This window comes from Miscanthus floridulus, chromosome 12 (assembly GCF_019320115.1).
Source record: "Miscanthus floridulus cultivar M001 chromosome 12, ASM1932011v1, whole genome shotgun sequence".
Classification (NCBI taxonomy): domain Eukaryota; kingdom Viridiplantae; phylum Streptophyta; class Magnoliopsida; order Poales; family Poaceae; genus Miscanthus; species Miscanthus floridulus.
In genome coordinates this window covers 39,938,543-39,955,051 of record NC_089591.1, presented here as the reverse complement: position 1 = coordinate 39,955,051, position 16,509 = coordinate 39,938,543, and positions in this window count along the sequence as shown.

The following is a 16,509-nucleotide window of genomic DNA, read 5'->3' as shown; positions in this document are numbered from 1 at the left end:
GGCCCAGTCACCACCCGCGCCGTGGCTAGTCTCCACCACTTCACCCCGCGGTAATTCCTTTACACCACTAGCTCACCTTGGCTCCCTCTTCATCATGCGCATGCTAGTCACAGCTTTAGTGTCGCCTCCTCGCCTGTTGACGTGGCCGTGCCTTTGTGGTCCGCCGTTCACCTCGTAGCACACATGTGGCTAGCCTCACTCGGGTCATCTTCGACCGAGCCGGCTTCTCGGTAAGGTCACTAGTGAGTTGTCGTTACTGACCTCGCTACCCCTACCGCCTTATTGTTGATGCGGCTCACCAGAACATTGTTTCCATTGCTGCAGGGTGCCAGCTCGTGCAACCACCACCCATCGTCTCGCGTCGAACCCTAGGTGAGCATCAGCCTCGTAGATAGGTCAGTGTGGGTCTTGGGTGGCCGGCGAAAGCGCCAGTGCCACCGCTCATCGTACCAAAGCACGCGGGGGAGGCTAGGGACCTTGCCGTTGTAAAGAGGAGAAAGATTTGAGGGTTCCATTGCAAAGTCACCTGTCTATAGAAATAGTTCATGTAGTGTTTGCGCTATTTTCTGATAACACAAGGGCGTTTTTGCTTTTGTGCCAGCGCGCGCAGGCTTCCTTGCCGCAGGCCGCCTCGTGTGCGTGGGCCACACCGTGGGCCACCGTGCGCTTGTGCGCGCACATTGCATCGCGTGGGCCGCGTTGGGCCAAAATCAGTTTAGCTTTTTCGTGGAGAATAGAAATAGCTTTTCACTTGTATTTCTGAGCTGATCTTCGGTAAATCATATAAAATGATGTAGGTATCCAAAAATTGTGAAACCAATTTTGTTAAGTTTCTAAAATTGTGCTCTATCTGTTAGTATATTTAGCTCATATATATACTTGTTGATACGAGGAGCTATTAAATCATTTGAGAGTGTTTGATATTATTAGGTTAAATATTGTAGGAATTTTTGTGGCAAAATGGTGATAGCTTTAGCTTTGAAAATTTTAAAGTAGCTTACATGGTATTATTATGTGCTCACTGTAATTTTTGTAGCTTTAGAATAAACTTAACATAAGGGTAGTTAAATGCTCTTTGTTTCAAATATACATTAAATCATTAGTAGAAATAAAGATATATCATTCATTTGTAAAGCTAGGTGTTTGTTAGTTGAACCCAACACTTTACTTGATGAAGATGATAGTTAGCTTAGTATCTTAGTCATTAGAGCTAGCTTAGTAGTTTACCATGTATATTCTTATTTTAAGAGTTGTGTTGCCAAAATGCTAAGTGTTGCATAATCATCGCATGCATGTAGAGAACGAGTTGGCGGAGATCATGACCATCGAAGATCATGAGTTCGAGGAGGTGATCGAGGAGTATGAGGAGGAGATCCTTGTGTAGGAGGAGGTCTCAGAGCTGCCACTGACTAACTGAGCTGACACCACGCATGCCCAAGGCAAGCCCCGGTGCATAACCCTTATTTTGAATAATCACTGGATATATATATATATATGTGATGTGCATTTACGTTATAGGATTTATATTGAAACTACATGCATAGATAACCTACCTATGAGTCCTACTAGCATAGGTCGAGTAGCTGCTATGCTTAGGCTATCAGTAGCGTGAGTAACCTGCTGTTACTCATAATAGATGATTAATATTATCACTCTCATGATAAATAGTGAAAAGAAATGGAGACCAGATAGGGATATGGTACGGGTATTGGTGGGTGTAATAGGTTATGTCCCGCGGCTAATGTGGCATAGCTTGGTTACACTGTTTTCCCTGTCCATGTCGGTTTAGGACCGGCCGTTGCATTAGATTCTACTTAGGTCACAGACTTATTATCCTGAGCACATACTTGCTTATGGGAGCGGGAAGGCTCGTTGCTCTCTTGTCATGGGTTCCGGCTCTTTCGAGCCGACTGATTGGAGGCGGGGATGGTGGAGGTCTAAGCACTACACTGAGTCCGAAACTCAGGTGTGGGGGCTTGTAGTCCAAGTTTGACAGGGACCTAGGACCCCTTAACTGGAGAGTGGTGAGTTGGTCCTACTTGTGCCTGGGGTACAAGCGGGGCGTGTGTTTTGGGGTACCCAGCTGGGCTACATTAGTTCATGAATCATTGTGTAATACGCTATGACTTGTCTACGATCTAGCACCATAGTAAGAACTGAAAGATGAAAGATAGTGAAATGGATCTGATTGCTCAACTCTTGCTTGAAAGTAGAACATGTGCTTACATAGAATTGTTAGATAATGAACTAATCATGACTGCTAATAAGAAACATACATAAGGATTCACTACTAGTATTGCTTTTCACAAAAAGAAAACCCAGCAAACCATAAAGCCTATCATATCCTTTGGAGTCGGGAAATTATTCTCACTAGTCAGGTAAGTCTTACGAGTACATTGTCTACTTAGGGTCTGTTTACCCCTATTGCAGGTGCAGCTTGACGAGTAGCTATTGTGTGGAGGATTCTTCAGGTGGGCATAGATGAATCCTTGTATCTTATCATTAGATGTTTATTGTAATTCCGCTGTTTAAATTCTGCACTCTGAACTTGGTATTGTAATAATGTATTTCTAAGAACTCCTTTTGTATGAAATGGACTAAGTATTATAAACTCGTTCTCATTATTGGATCCTAGAGAAAAAATGTGGATTATTTGAGTTATCCCTTAGGGGTGTGCTCGATAGAACCGTATGATGTAGCTTACTTTCGGGGTACTTAGTGTCTGGTGGAAGATGAGCGCCTCTGAAAGCGTGCTATTTCAGACGGTTCTACCACACTTGTGTTTAGATCCCCCCATCCATGGGGCGCCCTGCTTCCCCTTTTATAGATGAAGGGAAAGCACGGGTTACAAAGGAGGAAAAGTAGAAGAACGAGAGAGAGAGAAGAAGGCTTTCAGGGTTGCCGGGTCCTTCTTCTCCTTCATGCGGGTCCCACTGATCCTGTAGATGTCAACAAAGAAGGCTCCATGTCATGGCCCTATTTGTCACTAGCACCATGTGCAGGCGTCATCTATCGGTCATGGTGTTCCACTTCGTCCCGGCGGATGTCGTGGTGAACTGACGTGCCTGTTAGTGTCCGTACGAGGATTAGACAGAATAGCACCGGCACACCTGACACTATTCTTGATGTGAATCCCTAGGTATGGCCCTTCATGGCCATGAGTTACATTGAGGCATGCCAGCCTCTTCCCTAGCATCAGAGTTTTGACCTAGGCCCATACGCTTAGACCTAGAGTGGTTGGTGGCGGTACGGGTCCCCATCGGACGAGATAGAACCCACGTCCTCGAGGTCAGGCAGGGGCAGAGAACATGACCTTGGGTGTGATAGAAACCATGTCACTGAGGTCAGGCAAGACGGAGCCCGCACCCTAAGGGGTCAGGCGAAACGGAGCCCTGTGGCCTTGAGATCGGGCAAGACGGAGCTCGCAGCCTCGAGGTCAGGCGAGATGGAGCCTACGGCCTTGGGCGAGACATAACCCACGTTCTTGGGTGAGACAGAACCCATGCCCTTGGGGCTAGGCGAGACGGAGCCCGCACCTAATGGGTTGTGCGAGATGGAGCCCGTGGCCTCGAGGTCGGATGAGACAGAGCTCGTAGCCTCAAGGTCGAGCAAGACGGAGCCCATGGCCTCGAGGTCGGGCAAGCCATCCCGAGAAGTCAGTGTGGGCACTAACTTCCTTGCTTTGGGTATCCCTAATATCGAAACCCGACAGTAGCCCCCGAGCCTGCGGAGGTGTAGGATAATCCTTTGGAGGTTTTTCTAGATGGGAGGACTCTAAGGGCCTTGGCCTTGTTTTTGTAGCCCACGATGTGTCCTAGTAGGACAATGATTCCCTTTTGTCATGATTGGTCTTCTTGGGGGCATGTAACGATAGGATTTGGGAGGTGAGAAAGATTTTTTTTTAATTCCGGTCCCATAGGATCCATTCGGTCTGCCGTCGTTCAACGACCGCACTTTCGGTCTCCTTGCGAGTCCAACTTCCCTCGAGCTCCTACATGTAGCAGGGGTCTGGTCAAGGGTCGGCTCGTTTTGTGATCGTCACCCCTCAAGCGTTTTTTTATAAAACGGAGGGCTTAGCCGTGCCATGTTTTTCCTCGATGGATGAAACATGGTGCTTGGTGAGCTATTAATGGGCTTGTCCAAGGGGGTCGTAGCTTCCTATTCATGGAGGTCCGGCATGGGTCAACTGGTGACCAACTCCAGACTCTTGGCGGCCAATCCATATAGTTCTTGGGTCCGTTCGGCCGGTCCTAAGGGCTCGTTGACTTCCTTCGAGACTGGGAACCGACCAAGACTCGAACGTGGGCCGGGAAGCCTACGGCGCTCGTGCACCTGGGTACTAGCCACTGATGGCCCATCCCTTTCCACACCTCACTCTAAGGGTGCCCTAGAGTGGCTATGAACCCATCAGTGGGCCAGCCTTCGAACTCCTAGTCCTAAATGGGCCATAGGAGCATTTTTAACTCTGTATCCCTCCTTACCTATGACGGTTCTTGACCCATCGACCGAGCGAACCGCCATCTAGCGTGTCCTTCGAGGGCATGGCGAGAGATAGCATGCGCATGATATTTGGAGGGAGGTGACGTGACGCGGTGCAGCGGGCACGTGAACCTTGGTGGATAGTTTGCCTTCTCACCTCGCTCTGTCCTATAAATAACGGCAGTCACCCTTCACATTTCTGCACACCAAAACCACAACCTTACCTTCTCCGTTTCTTCACCGCTGCCATTCGGATCTGTTGTGCTTGCTAATGCGCCACCGAAGCCCTAGATCTGTAGCTTCCGCTTCTCTATTGCCGCCTTTGCTTCTCTACAGCCGCCTCCATCCTCCATGGATTTGTGGTACTGCTTCGATGTTATCCATGTGTGCATGGAGGGCCTCGCTAAGCATTGTCTTCTCTGCAGGAGGACTAATGCGGTGGAGTGGCTTGTGCCTGGCCATGAGGATGTGCCAGCGCCGCCCGATGGCTACGTAATCTCCTTTGCGCCCTTCCATGAGTGCGGACTCGTGGTTCCTCCCCACCTGTTCTTCTAGGGTCTACTGCATCACTATTAGATCGAGCTATAGCACTTGAACCCCAACGAGATCTAGCACATCATGACCTTCATTGCGATGTGCGAGGGGTACCTGGGGATCGAGCCCACTTTGAGCTGTGGAGATATTTCTTCTCCATCTCCTTGATCAAGAAGGAGAGAGGTCGGGATACCTCGTTGCCAATGGGATGCGCGGGCATCCACCTCTGGGGGCAGCAGGCGGCCGAGTACATGCCCTGCCAGCTCTCTAGATCTAATAAGGGGTGGCACTCGCATTGGTTCTACCTGAAGAACGACCCTGTCGCTCCCTTGTTGGTCTTCTTCGAGCGCCTGGTCGAAGAGGTACCGCCGTCATGGCCATGGGGGCCACCCATGAAGGAGAAGAAGAGGAAGCCTAACCTCCCCGAGGCCATCGCATTCTTGAAGAACCACAGCCTCCATGGGGCCGACGTCATCAGGTGGTATCACACGAGAAGGGTGGCGTCGCTGATGGCGCGCGTCCTCCCACTGTACGGGATGATGCCCGGTGCATAGCTCATTGGGACGACACTCGTCCAGGCGCTGCTCTACAACAGCAAGGTCACGCAGTGCATCAAGGAGACCACAGGGGAGGCTGATGCCATGTTCCCAATCCTAGGGCATCCCATGATGCGGCCGGACACTGGCTTCATTGAGCTATCGGCGAGGTTAGTCTTCTGAGATTTTGTCACACCACTGTCAGAGCACGCAGCCATGAGGGCGGCGAATCATGCTATGTATGAACAAAGCAAGAAGAAGAAGGATGATGAGGAGAAGAAACCATGGTCGAAGCAGTGGGCGAAGCTGCAGCAAGGGAAGCGGTGTCAAGGTTCATCGGAAGAAGGGGAGGAAGAAGAAGAAGAGGAGGAGGAGGATGACGGCTCTGGGTTGCCCATCCCAAGGGATGATCTGGCCACCAGGGATGAGGACCCGCCTTCGCTATAGGCGAGGCCCTTCCTACAGCATGCCATAGAGCAGGAGGGGGAGGACACGCCCCCAGAACCGGTGGAATCAAACCACCCCGCCCCGCCTCGTCTGGACCTTCGACGGTGGCCTCGGAACTGGTAGAATCAGGCCACCTCCTCTTGTCTGGGCCTTCGACGGTGGCCCTAGAGCCAGCAGAAACAGGTCGCCCCACTCCATTTGAGCCCTCGGTGGTGCCTCTAGAGTTGGCGGGAGGTGGCCGTACTAATTCGTCCGAGCCCATCGAGCCGAGGGAGGGCTCGAAGCGGCAACGTGCCAATGAGGAATAGCCAGGGTCGAGGAAGCCAGCGCCAAAATGTCCTCACATGATAGCGTTAGGGTGAGTCAAGAGTTTTTTCGTCCTTTTGTCTTAATGAATTTATACCATGAACTAGCCGCCATGTCCCTTGCAGCATTGAAGGATGTGGGGCTCTCCTGCGACTCGCTCCGAAAAAGATCCTTCTCTGGCAAATGCGCAAGGAGCCATCTGTCACCGCATCAGTGGCGAGCGTGAGTGGTGTTGGAGTGGCCATGACATTGATCGGGGAGGCATAGTCGATAGCTGCGTCCACAGGAGAGCAGGTAGAGGAGGGTGCGTCTGGGGCGCCTATGGTGGGCGTGGCATGGTCGGTCATGTCCTCGACGTTGCAGGCGGAGACAGCATAGCTAGAGCCATTGTCCGTCCAGGTGGCCGTGTCTATGGCGGGGTGGATGGACAAGAGTGCACCTGAGGCATCCTTCATGGATGTGGTGATAGTGCAAGCCTCTGTGTCCACGTCACCCACCCCCTCTATCGCTAGAGGAGCTACTCTAGAGGTGCTACCGCTGCAAGAGAGGTCGGCGCGGGGATGTCATGTTCTCTGGTTCAAGTGGCTACGGTCGATGACGCAGTAGAGGAGAGAGAATGGGGGAGCTCGATGCATGATATTGTCGCCCTGGTTGGCCAGGTATGATATGACCATGTTTTCAACCCTCATGTTCTCTTTCTGCACCTCTAAGTTTTGTTTTCTTCATAGATCCTTATATAGCCAGGAGAAGTCCTAGTTCCTTGCTGAGGAGACGCAGGGGAGTGAGGGGCTGGCCGCACAGCTCGCTGATGCCCATCAGGAGGTGGCTGAGCTTGCCCCTATAGCCTTGGAGGTGGCCGACCTCTGAGTCAGGGAGAAGGACGCTCGCAATGACGACCGCGAGGTTGAGGATAAGCTCGCACCTTGATCGAGATGGTGCGCACAGACGCCATGGAGGCCGAGCGGCTCTAGAAGGACCAGGACAATTTGCTCCAGGCCATAGAGGAGGTCCGCATGAGGATTGATCTGGCTCGCCAGGAGCATGCCAACGTTCAGCAGTGGATCGACCACATTGAGGATGAGCTTTAGGGGGAGAGGTACCTAAAGGTTGCAGCCGAGGGTGTGGTCACTGGGCTCGCTGTGGAGGTCGATTAGCACCAAGAAGAGGTCCGACGCCTGGAGGCCGAGGTGACTCGGCAACGCGATGAGGTGCGCAGGCTTTGGGCGAACATGAACGGTAAGTCTATGGTTTCCCTTGTTGTCTTTCTCCCTAGAATCCATGGTAAGCCTTTTGACATGGTTGGTATGTGACTTGGGCAGGTCTCAACAACAAGCTTGGGGCAAAGGTGGTGAAGAGCCGTGGCCTAGAGAAGGAGCTTAGTGAGGTGAAGGACACACTCTAGAAGGAGAGTGATGAACACGACACCTGCGTGTCGCCGTCTAGTTGGTCTGCGGCGAGCTCGAGCTAGCCCCAGAGCAGGAGACAAGCTCGCTCATGGTTTGCGCCACCCGCATCACAGACCAGGCACGTGATATGGCAAGGGGCGTGCTTTGCTTTGGCATTCCCCAATCATTCATGATCGCCCGTTCTCATTACAAGAACATCGATCTGGCGATGATGAGCCAAGGCTTCGCGCCCGTCTATACCGACGCCGAGCTAGACGACATCGAGAAGAAGGTGGCCCCTGGCGCATGACCTTTCTACCAAGATAGAAGATGAAATCATCCCCCCTAAGGGGTTAGTTTAGTCACATAGGTCAGGCGGCACATTTGTAATAAGCGGACAAGTTCTAACCCTTTTGTTTTGTTTAAACAAGCTTGTTATTTTGTTTTAGTTGAACAAATTTTTTCTTTCTCCCTTTTTATGTGTAAAAAGGGTTAATGCGTTCCGACCCTTCCTATTGTTAAGACTGTAGAGCTCAAGATGTGGACGAAAAACTCTAATCATGCTGGTAAGCAAGAGTGCCATAGCCACTGGGGTGTAGGTTTCTTGCAGCCCGACCAGTTTTACTTAGCGTTCGTTTTCTGCAAACCTTGCCTCTAGGTTTTTAACATGAGAAAGGGTCGGGCATAGCGATTGTTTTAGAATGGATATATATATACCCTTACCATTGCCGTGGTCAAGTTTCACTAAAGATCGAGTAGACGTACTCCTCCCTATGATCTGAGCCATCGTCCTAGGACCGCGCATTCGGTCTCCTTGCGAGTCCAACTTCCCTTGAGCCCCCACTCATTGCTAGGATCCGGTCGAAGGGTCAACTCGTCTTTGTTATCGTTATCCCTCAAGCATTTTTTTTGATAAAACAGAGGGGCTGAGCTGTGCCATGTTTTTCCTCGATGGACAAAACATGGTGCTCGGTGAGCTATTAACGGGCTAGTCCGAGTGGGGCCCCGACATGGGTCAGCTGGTGACCAACTCTAGATTCTCAGTGGCCAATCCATATAGTTCTCGGGTTCGTTCAACCGGTCCCAAGGGCTCATTGCCTTTCTTTGAGGAAAAACCATGGACTGGGAACTGACCAAGACTCAAACGTGGTCCGAGATGCCTGTGGCACTCATGCGCCCAGGTACTTAGCGCTAGTGGGCCCATCCCTTTCCACCCCTCACTCTAAGGGCACCCCAGAGCGGCTGTAAGCCCATTGGAGGGCTAGCCTTCAAACTCCTAGGCCTAAATGGTTCGTAGGAGCGTTTTCAGCTCCATATCCCTCCTTACCTATGACGGTTCTCACGCCAGTCTACACCGACGCCAAGCTAGATGACATCGAGAAGGAGGTGGCCCCTCTGGCACAAGACTTACCTACCGAGATAGAGGATGAGATTATCCCCTCAAGAAGTTTGTTAGGTAGATAAGATAGGCGGTGAACTTGTAATAAGTGGACAAGCTCTTAAATTTCGTTATGGCCAAATAAAGTTTTAGCTCTTCTCCCCTTTTTGTATAAAAAGGTTAATGCGTTCCGACCCTTTCCATTGTTAAGGCTATAAAGCTCAGGGTGCAGGTGAAAAAACTCTAATCACGCTGGTGTGCAAAAACACCATAGCCACTAGGGCATAGGTTTCTTGCAGTCCGACCAATTTTACTCAGTGTTCATTTTTGCAACCCTTGCTTATAGATCTTAACGTAAGAAAGGGTCAGGTGTAGAGAATCTCTACCGGATAGATATATTCTTTAATGCGTTCTGACTCTTTTCGTAGTTAAGGCTAAAAAGCTTATGGTGTGGGCAAAAAATTCTGATCATGCTGGTGAGCAAAAATGCCATAGCCGCTGGGGAGTAGGTTTCTTGCGGTCTGACTAGTTTTACTTAGCATTTGTTTCTACAACCCTTACTTCTAGATCTTAATGTGAGAAAGGGCTAGGCATAGAGAATGTCTACTGGATAGATATGCTCTTATCAGCCCCCAAGTGAGGCTCGATCCCTTGCCGTTGCTGGGGTCGGGTGTTACTAAAGATCGAGGAGTCGATAGCGAAACTAATAAGAGAAAGTGTGTGTAGATTAAGGATAAAATAGACATAGTTGTTCGATGTTCTAGGCATTAACGAAGACTTTGTCATCGATGGTCCTGAGCCCCTTGCCATTGTTGGGGTTGGGTGTCACTAAAGATCGAGGAGTCGATAGTGAAACCGATAAGAGAAAGCGTGCGTAGATTAAGGGTAAAAGCGACATAGCTATTCGATGTTCCAGGCGTTGACGAAGACTTCGCCGTCGATGGTCCTAAGCTTATAGGTGCCTAGTCAGAGCACCTCCACGATGATCTACGAGCCCTGCCATGATGGAGAGAGCTTATGGTGGTTCTTGTTGCTCCGGTCAAGGCAGAGCACTAGGTCCCTGATGTTGAAGGCCCGACCCCACACTCGATGGCTGTGGTACCAGTGCAATGCTTGCTGGTACTTGGCCGAGTGGAGGAGGGCACCAACGCACGCTTCATCTAGCTGGTCCATGGCATCCTCAAGGGATGCCTCGGCTCCCTATTCGTCGTACGCCCTGACCCTCGGCGCTCCATAATCAAGGTTGGTCAGGAGGATAGCCTTAGAACCAGTTGACCATGAAGAATGGCATGTAGCCAGTGGCCCAACTGGGGACCCGTCCTCATGCTCTAGAGCACCATGGGAAGCTCCCCGACCCATCGTCTGCCAAACTTATTCAACCGGTTGAAGATCTTAGGCTTGAGGCCTTGTAGGACCATGCCGTTCGCGTGCTTGACCTGTCCGTTCATGCGGCAGGTGCGCCACGATGGACCAATCGACATAGATGTGGTATGCATGGTAGAATCAGAGGAACTTTTTCCTAGGTGAACTACGTGCCGTTGTCTGTGATAATGGAGTTCAGGACTCCAAAGCGATGGATGATGTCATGGAAGAACAGCACGGCTTGCTCAGACTTGATTGCGGAGATCAGTCGAGCCTCTATCCACTTTATAAACTTGTCTACGGCGACAAGCAAGTGCATATAGCCCCCGGGCGCCCTCTTGAGAGGTCCGACCAAATCGAGCCCCCAGACCGCAAACGGCAACGTGATAGGGATCATTTGGAGTGCTTGGGCCGATAGGTGGGTCTACCGAGCATAGTATTTACACCCTTCACAGGTGCACACAATCTGTTCAGCATCAGCTACTGCGGTCAGCCAGTAGAAGCCTTGTTAGAACGTGTTTCTGGCTAGGGTCCTAGGTGCGGCATGGTGCTCGCAGACTCCACCATGGATATCACTCAGCAACTACTTCTCTTGTTCAATGGGGATGCAGCACTGAAGGATCCTGGTGTGGCTTCACCTATAGAGCTCACCCTCAATAATGACAAAGGACTTGTCACGATGCGCGAGCCACTAAGCCTCTGTTTTGTCCATCAAAAGCGCCTCACGGAGGAGGTAGTCGAGGTAAGGCGTCCTCCTATCGGCCATAGGGTCAGGCTCTATCGCTGGGTCCTCGTCAAGCTCCATGACTTTGGTGTCAGATGGAGCCACTGGCTGGTTAGCCCCCGAGCCTAGGGTAGGCGGCCCGTCATCGATCTATTCTGGCTCCTCATAGCGGACTGAGGGCTTGTACAGATCGCTAGCGAAAATGACCATCGGCACCGGCTCTTGATCGAACACCATTTTTGCCAGCACGTCGGTCGCCTCATTGAGACACCACGGGATATGACTGAGCTCGAGACCGTTGAACTTGTCTTCTAGCTGGAGGACTTCTCGGCAATATGCATCCATCTTGGTGTTGTGGTAGCTTGACTCCTTCATGACTTGATCGATGACTAGCTAAGAGTCACCTCGTACATCGAGCCATCGCATACCCAACTCGATGGTGATGCGTAGGCCATTGATGAGTGCCTCATACTCAGGCCACATTGTTGGAGGAGGGGAAATGGATGTGAACCATGTACCTCATGCGTACCCCAAGGGGCAAAATGAAGACTAGCCCCACGTTGGCACCTTTCTTCATCAGCGATCCATCGAAGTACATCATCCATTACCCTTGGTCGATGACTGCTGGTGACATTTGGACCTTGGTCCACTCTATAATGAAATCAGCTAGCACTTGGGACTTGATGGCCATCCGAGGGGCAGTATGAAATGCCTTGACCCATCAGCTCGAGTGCCCACTTTGCAATTCTTCCTATGGAATCCCAGTTTTGGACGACCTCACCGAGAGTGTAGGACATCACGACCTGTCACCGGATGTGACTTGAAGTAGTGACGCAACTTCCTCTTGGTGACAAGGATGGTGTACAAGAGCTTCAGGATTGGGGGGTAGTGAGTCTTAAAATCAGACAGTACCTCGCTGATGAAGTACACGGGACGCTACACTTTGAGGGCATGTCCCTCTTCTTCTTGCTCTGCCACTAGGACGGCGCTGACCACTTGCATGGTGGCCGCAATATAGAGCAAAAGTGGTTCCCCATTGGTTGGAGGGGACCAGGATCGGGGGCTTCGTCAGGAGCTGCTTGACCTTGTCAAGTGCCTCCTAGGGCCTTGGGCATCCATTCAAAATGGTCGGCCTTCTTTAGAAGCTGATAGAGGGGGAAACCTCCTTTACTGAGGCGCAAGATAAAGCGGTTGAGCACGGTGAGGCACCCTTGTAACTTGTTGTACCCCCTTTATGTTCTGAATCGGGCCCATCCTCGTGATGGTCGAGATCTTCTCTGGGTTGGCTTTGATGCCACGCACAGAGATAATAAAACCCAGTAGTATTCCCCTTGGGACCCCGAAAACGCACTTCTCGGGGTTGAGTTTGATGTCGTTTGCTCGGAGTTTCATGAAGGTCTGCTCTAGGAAGCCTATGACCCTGGTCAGCTCATTTGGACTTGACCATGATGTCATCTACGTAGGCCTCAACGGTCTACCCAATGAGATCCCTGAAACACTTGAGCATGCAGTATTGGTACGTAGACCCGCGTTCTTTTGGCTGAACGACATTGTGATGTAGCAGAATGATCCGAATGGGGTGATGAAAGATGTTGCATGCTGGTCGGACTCTTTCATCGTGATTTGATGGTACCCAGAGTACGCATCAAGGAAGTAATGGGTTTCGCACCCTGAGGTCAAGTCGACTACTTGGTCTATGCATGGCAAAGGAAATGAATCCTTTGGACATGCTTTGTTGAGACTTATGTAGTCAACACACATTCTACATTTCCCACTCTTTTTTCGTACAAGAATGGGATTGGCAAACCACTCGGGTGGTATACTTCCTTGATGAACTCGGCCACCAAAAGCTTCATAATCTCCTCGCCGATGGACCTTGTGTTTCTCCTCATCGAAGAGATGTAGGCGCTGCTTCATCTGGCTTGGGGAGCCTGGCCTGATCTTCAAGGCATGCTTGGTGACTTCTCTCAGAATGCCTGGCATGTCTGAGGGTGTCCACACAAAGATGTCTCTGTTGGCATGGAGGAAGTCGGTAAGTGCGCTTTCCAATTTGGAGGAAAGCGTGGATGCCGATGCGCACCACTTTACCCATAGAGCCACTAAGTCTATGAGGACCTCCTTGGCACCCTTACAGGCTCAAAAGACCCGGCCAGACCACTTGAGGTCGGGCGCTTCTTCGACGACCTCCTCCCTGATGGCTGCAAGCTCTTTGGAAGTGACAATTGCCATGATGTGTTCGTAGCACTCGACCTCGCACTCATAGGCAGCGCTGGAAGGAGGTGCCGATGGTGATGACCCCGCATGGACCATGAACTTTAGATAGGTGTAGTTGGGGAAGGCCATGAAATTCGCATAGCATGGACGTCCTAGGATGCGCGTGGTATGTCCTAGTGGAACCCGACCACCTCGAAGGTAAGGGTCTCCATCCTATAACTAGTCGGATTCTCGAAGGTGATGGGCAGATCGATCTGCCCAAGTGGCACGACATGCTTTTCGGGCACGATGCCATGGAAAGGACGCCTCGGTCGGCCAGATGCGCGATCGATCAATGCCCATGGCGTCGAGCGTTACAACATACATGATGTTGAGGCCACTGCCTCCATCCATCAGCACCTTAGTGAGCTGCTTCATGAAGATGATCAGGTCAACCACGAGTGGGTATCTTCCCTAGCTACGGGACGCTTTTTAGGGTGGTCGGTCCGATCAACGATTATGGCAGACTCCGACCATCGGAGGAAGGAAGGCATGGCCGGCTCAACCGTGTAGACCTCGCAACATGCAAGCTTTTATTGGTGCTTAGAGTCATAGGTCACCGACCCTCTGAAGATCATGAGGTAACCATCCAACATCGAAAATCTGCCATCCGTCCCCCCAGTGTCGTTTGTGGCTAGCTTGGGCTCCTTCCTATGCTCCCCCTTGTTGGAGCCTCCAGGACAAGAACCGCTTCATGAGGACGCAATCCTTATATAGGTGCTTGATGGGGAAAGCATGGTTCGTGCATGGACTTCGAGTAGCTTCTTGAAGTGGTCCGGGGTACCTTAGGCGGGTTTTCGACCCCCTTGCGGTCGGTAGTGGCCACAAGCGAGCCCTCACGCCTGCTGCATGTTCTTCTTCTTGTTGGGGCGGTTGGAGGCGCCTTTGCCTTGCCCTTACGGCACTCAAAAATTGCCCCGACCATCTCCTCACCCGAGGCATGACTGGTGGCGATGTCGAGGAGCTCCTTAGTGGTTCGCAGGCCCTTACGTTCGAGCTTATGAACCAAGGACTCATAGGTGGTCCTGAATAGGAAAGTTCCTATGACGTCAGTGTCGGTGACGTTGGGCAGCTCAGTTGCACTATCGGGAGAAGCACCAAATGTACCCACGAAGAGTTTGCCTAGACTTATGTTGATAGTTTTTGAGATCCCATGGGTTCCCAGGATGTGCGTATGTGCTTTGGAAGTTTCCCACGATGATCTCTTTTAGGTCCTGCCAAACTTTGGATTCGGTTGGGCGGAAGGTGTTCCAACCACGTTCGTGTCGAATCTGCCTAGGAACAATGGAAGGTTGTGGATAACAAAATTGTCACTATCTGCTCCACTGACTTGATAAGCAAGCCGATAATCCTTGAGCCACAGTCCAGGGTTTGTTTCCCTGCTAGTATTCTAGGATGTTGGTCGATGGTCGGTACCATGGTGGGAAGACGGCGTTGAGGATGTGTCGTCCAAAGGCCTGAGGTCCCGACAAATTGGGGCTCAGGCTTCAGTCCTCGCCATTGTATCATGTCCACCATGACAAGGGGGTAGCCATGGCTAGCCTCATCCCTCTCATCACCGTGGGCGTGCCTACGAGCATCGAGGGTGTTGTGCGCGTCACGGTGGAGGCCGAGTCGCTCAAGCACCGTGGCCACGGTGCGTGGCCTTCCACCTCGCTACGCCTGGTGGACTGACACATCCTTGTCAGGTCGCTCTAAGGGCATGCACTATCTGGCAGTCGAGCTCATGTCGTTGGGTGCGAGCTCTCGGCCTGCTGTGCCACCGCACGCTCGAGTAGCATGCAAATCTCATGATGGGCCTGACAATCCCCTAGAGCAAAGCCATCGTAGCAGTGATGTTCTAGCTTACCTAGGGTGAAGTGTGGGAGGGCTTCATCATCCTCGATGATCCTCCAGTTCACATCATGGGATACGGTGTGCGAACGCCCACCGTCTCTATGGCGCTCGATCTCTCGCTCGAGCTCCACATGTTTCTGCTTGAGCTGGAGTCATGCTTCTTCGAGCTCTTGGTGCCACGCCCTTAGCTTGCTCTACCCATAGGTGAGGTGGGGCCCCTACATCCCCCTTGACCTCGTCATCGAGGTCATCTATTGGGGTAGCCCCTCCCTCGTAGATGCTTTTGATGTATCCCTCGAGGGTACCTGCCATGAAACATTATTACGAGGGGTGATGGCTCCCCCTGCTGGAGCCAGTGTTAGAGGGCGACTCTGATTCTCCTACAAGAAGGTCATGGAAAGATTCCATGATGTATTCGGTTATCCCCACGAACTCATCGTTCATAGGGGGTGGGGGTGTACGCTGCGCCGCAAGGTGGCCAATGGTCTCTACGGCGTTGCGCAGATCGAATGAGAGTGATGTCAGGGCGCTCTAGATGAGGTATTCTAGGGAGAGCGGCTCTCCTTCGGCAATGCTACGTCATGATGTTGGCGAACGAGAAGGTGAGGCGGCGTGGGTCCTCCTAGGATGATCGGGGTCATAGGAAGGCGCCAAGCTGGCACTCTAGCCTCCTATAATCGAAGTCGAGGAGCTGGTCGCTCCTAGGGTGCGGGCCTCCAGTGCGTGCAGCTGTAGCTCCTCAAGTGCCTCGGCGATCACGTCGGAGCTGGCGGAGTGGAGAGGTTGGACGGCGACGGGAACCTATGCCAACTCTACCTCTGTTGTAACGATGAAGTCCTAGGTTTCCAAAGCGCACATGCGCGCCTAGGACCCAGCTGACGCCGTGACTAGCCATCCGAGGCCTGATGTGGATGTCAAGACACGTAAAAAGGCCCCTACCTAGCACTGCCTACTGTTGGTGTTTTTGGACCACCGATGAGTAAATTTGTATTTACGTGTCTAGCTCGGATGGTGTGCTCAGTGGACATAAGGGTTTATACTAGTTCAGGCAGAACGTCCCTACGTTCAGTTCGCTGCTGCTCGTGTTATCGGCACTTGGTTTGTAGTAGGGGTTACAAACAGGCGAGAGAGGGAGAGGATCCCAAGTCTCTGGTGGAAGGAGTGAACGGGTGCTGAGAGCTCACTTGTCGCTCAGCCGTGTGCTCGTGTCATGCCCTTGTGTTCGAATCCCCCTCCATGGGGTGCCCTGCTTTCCCTTTTATAGATGAA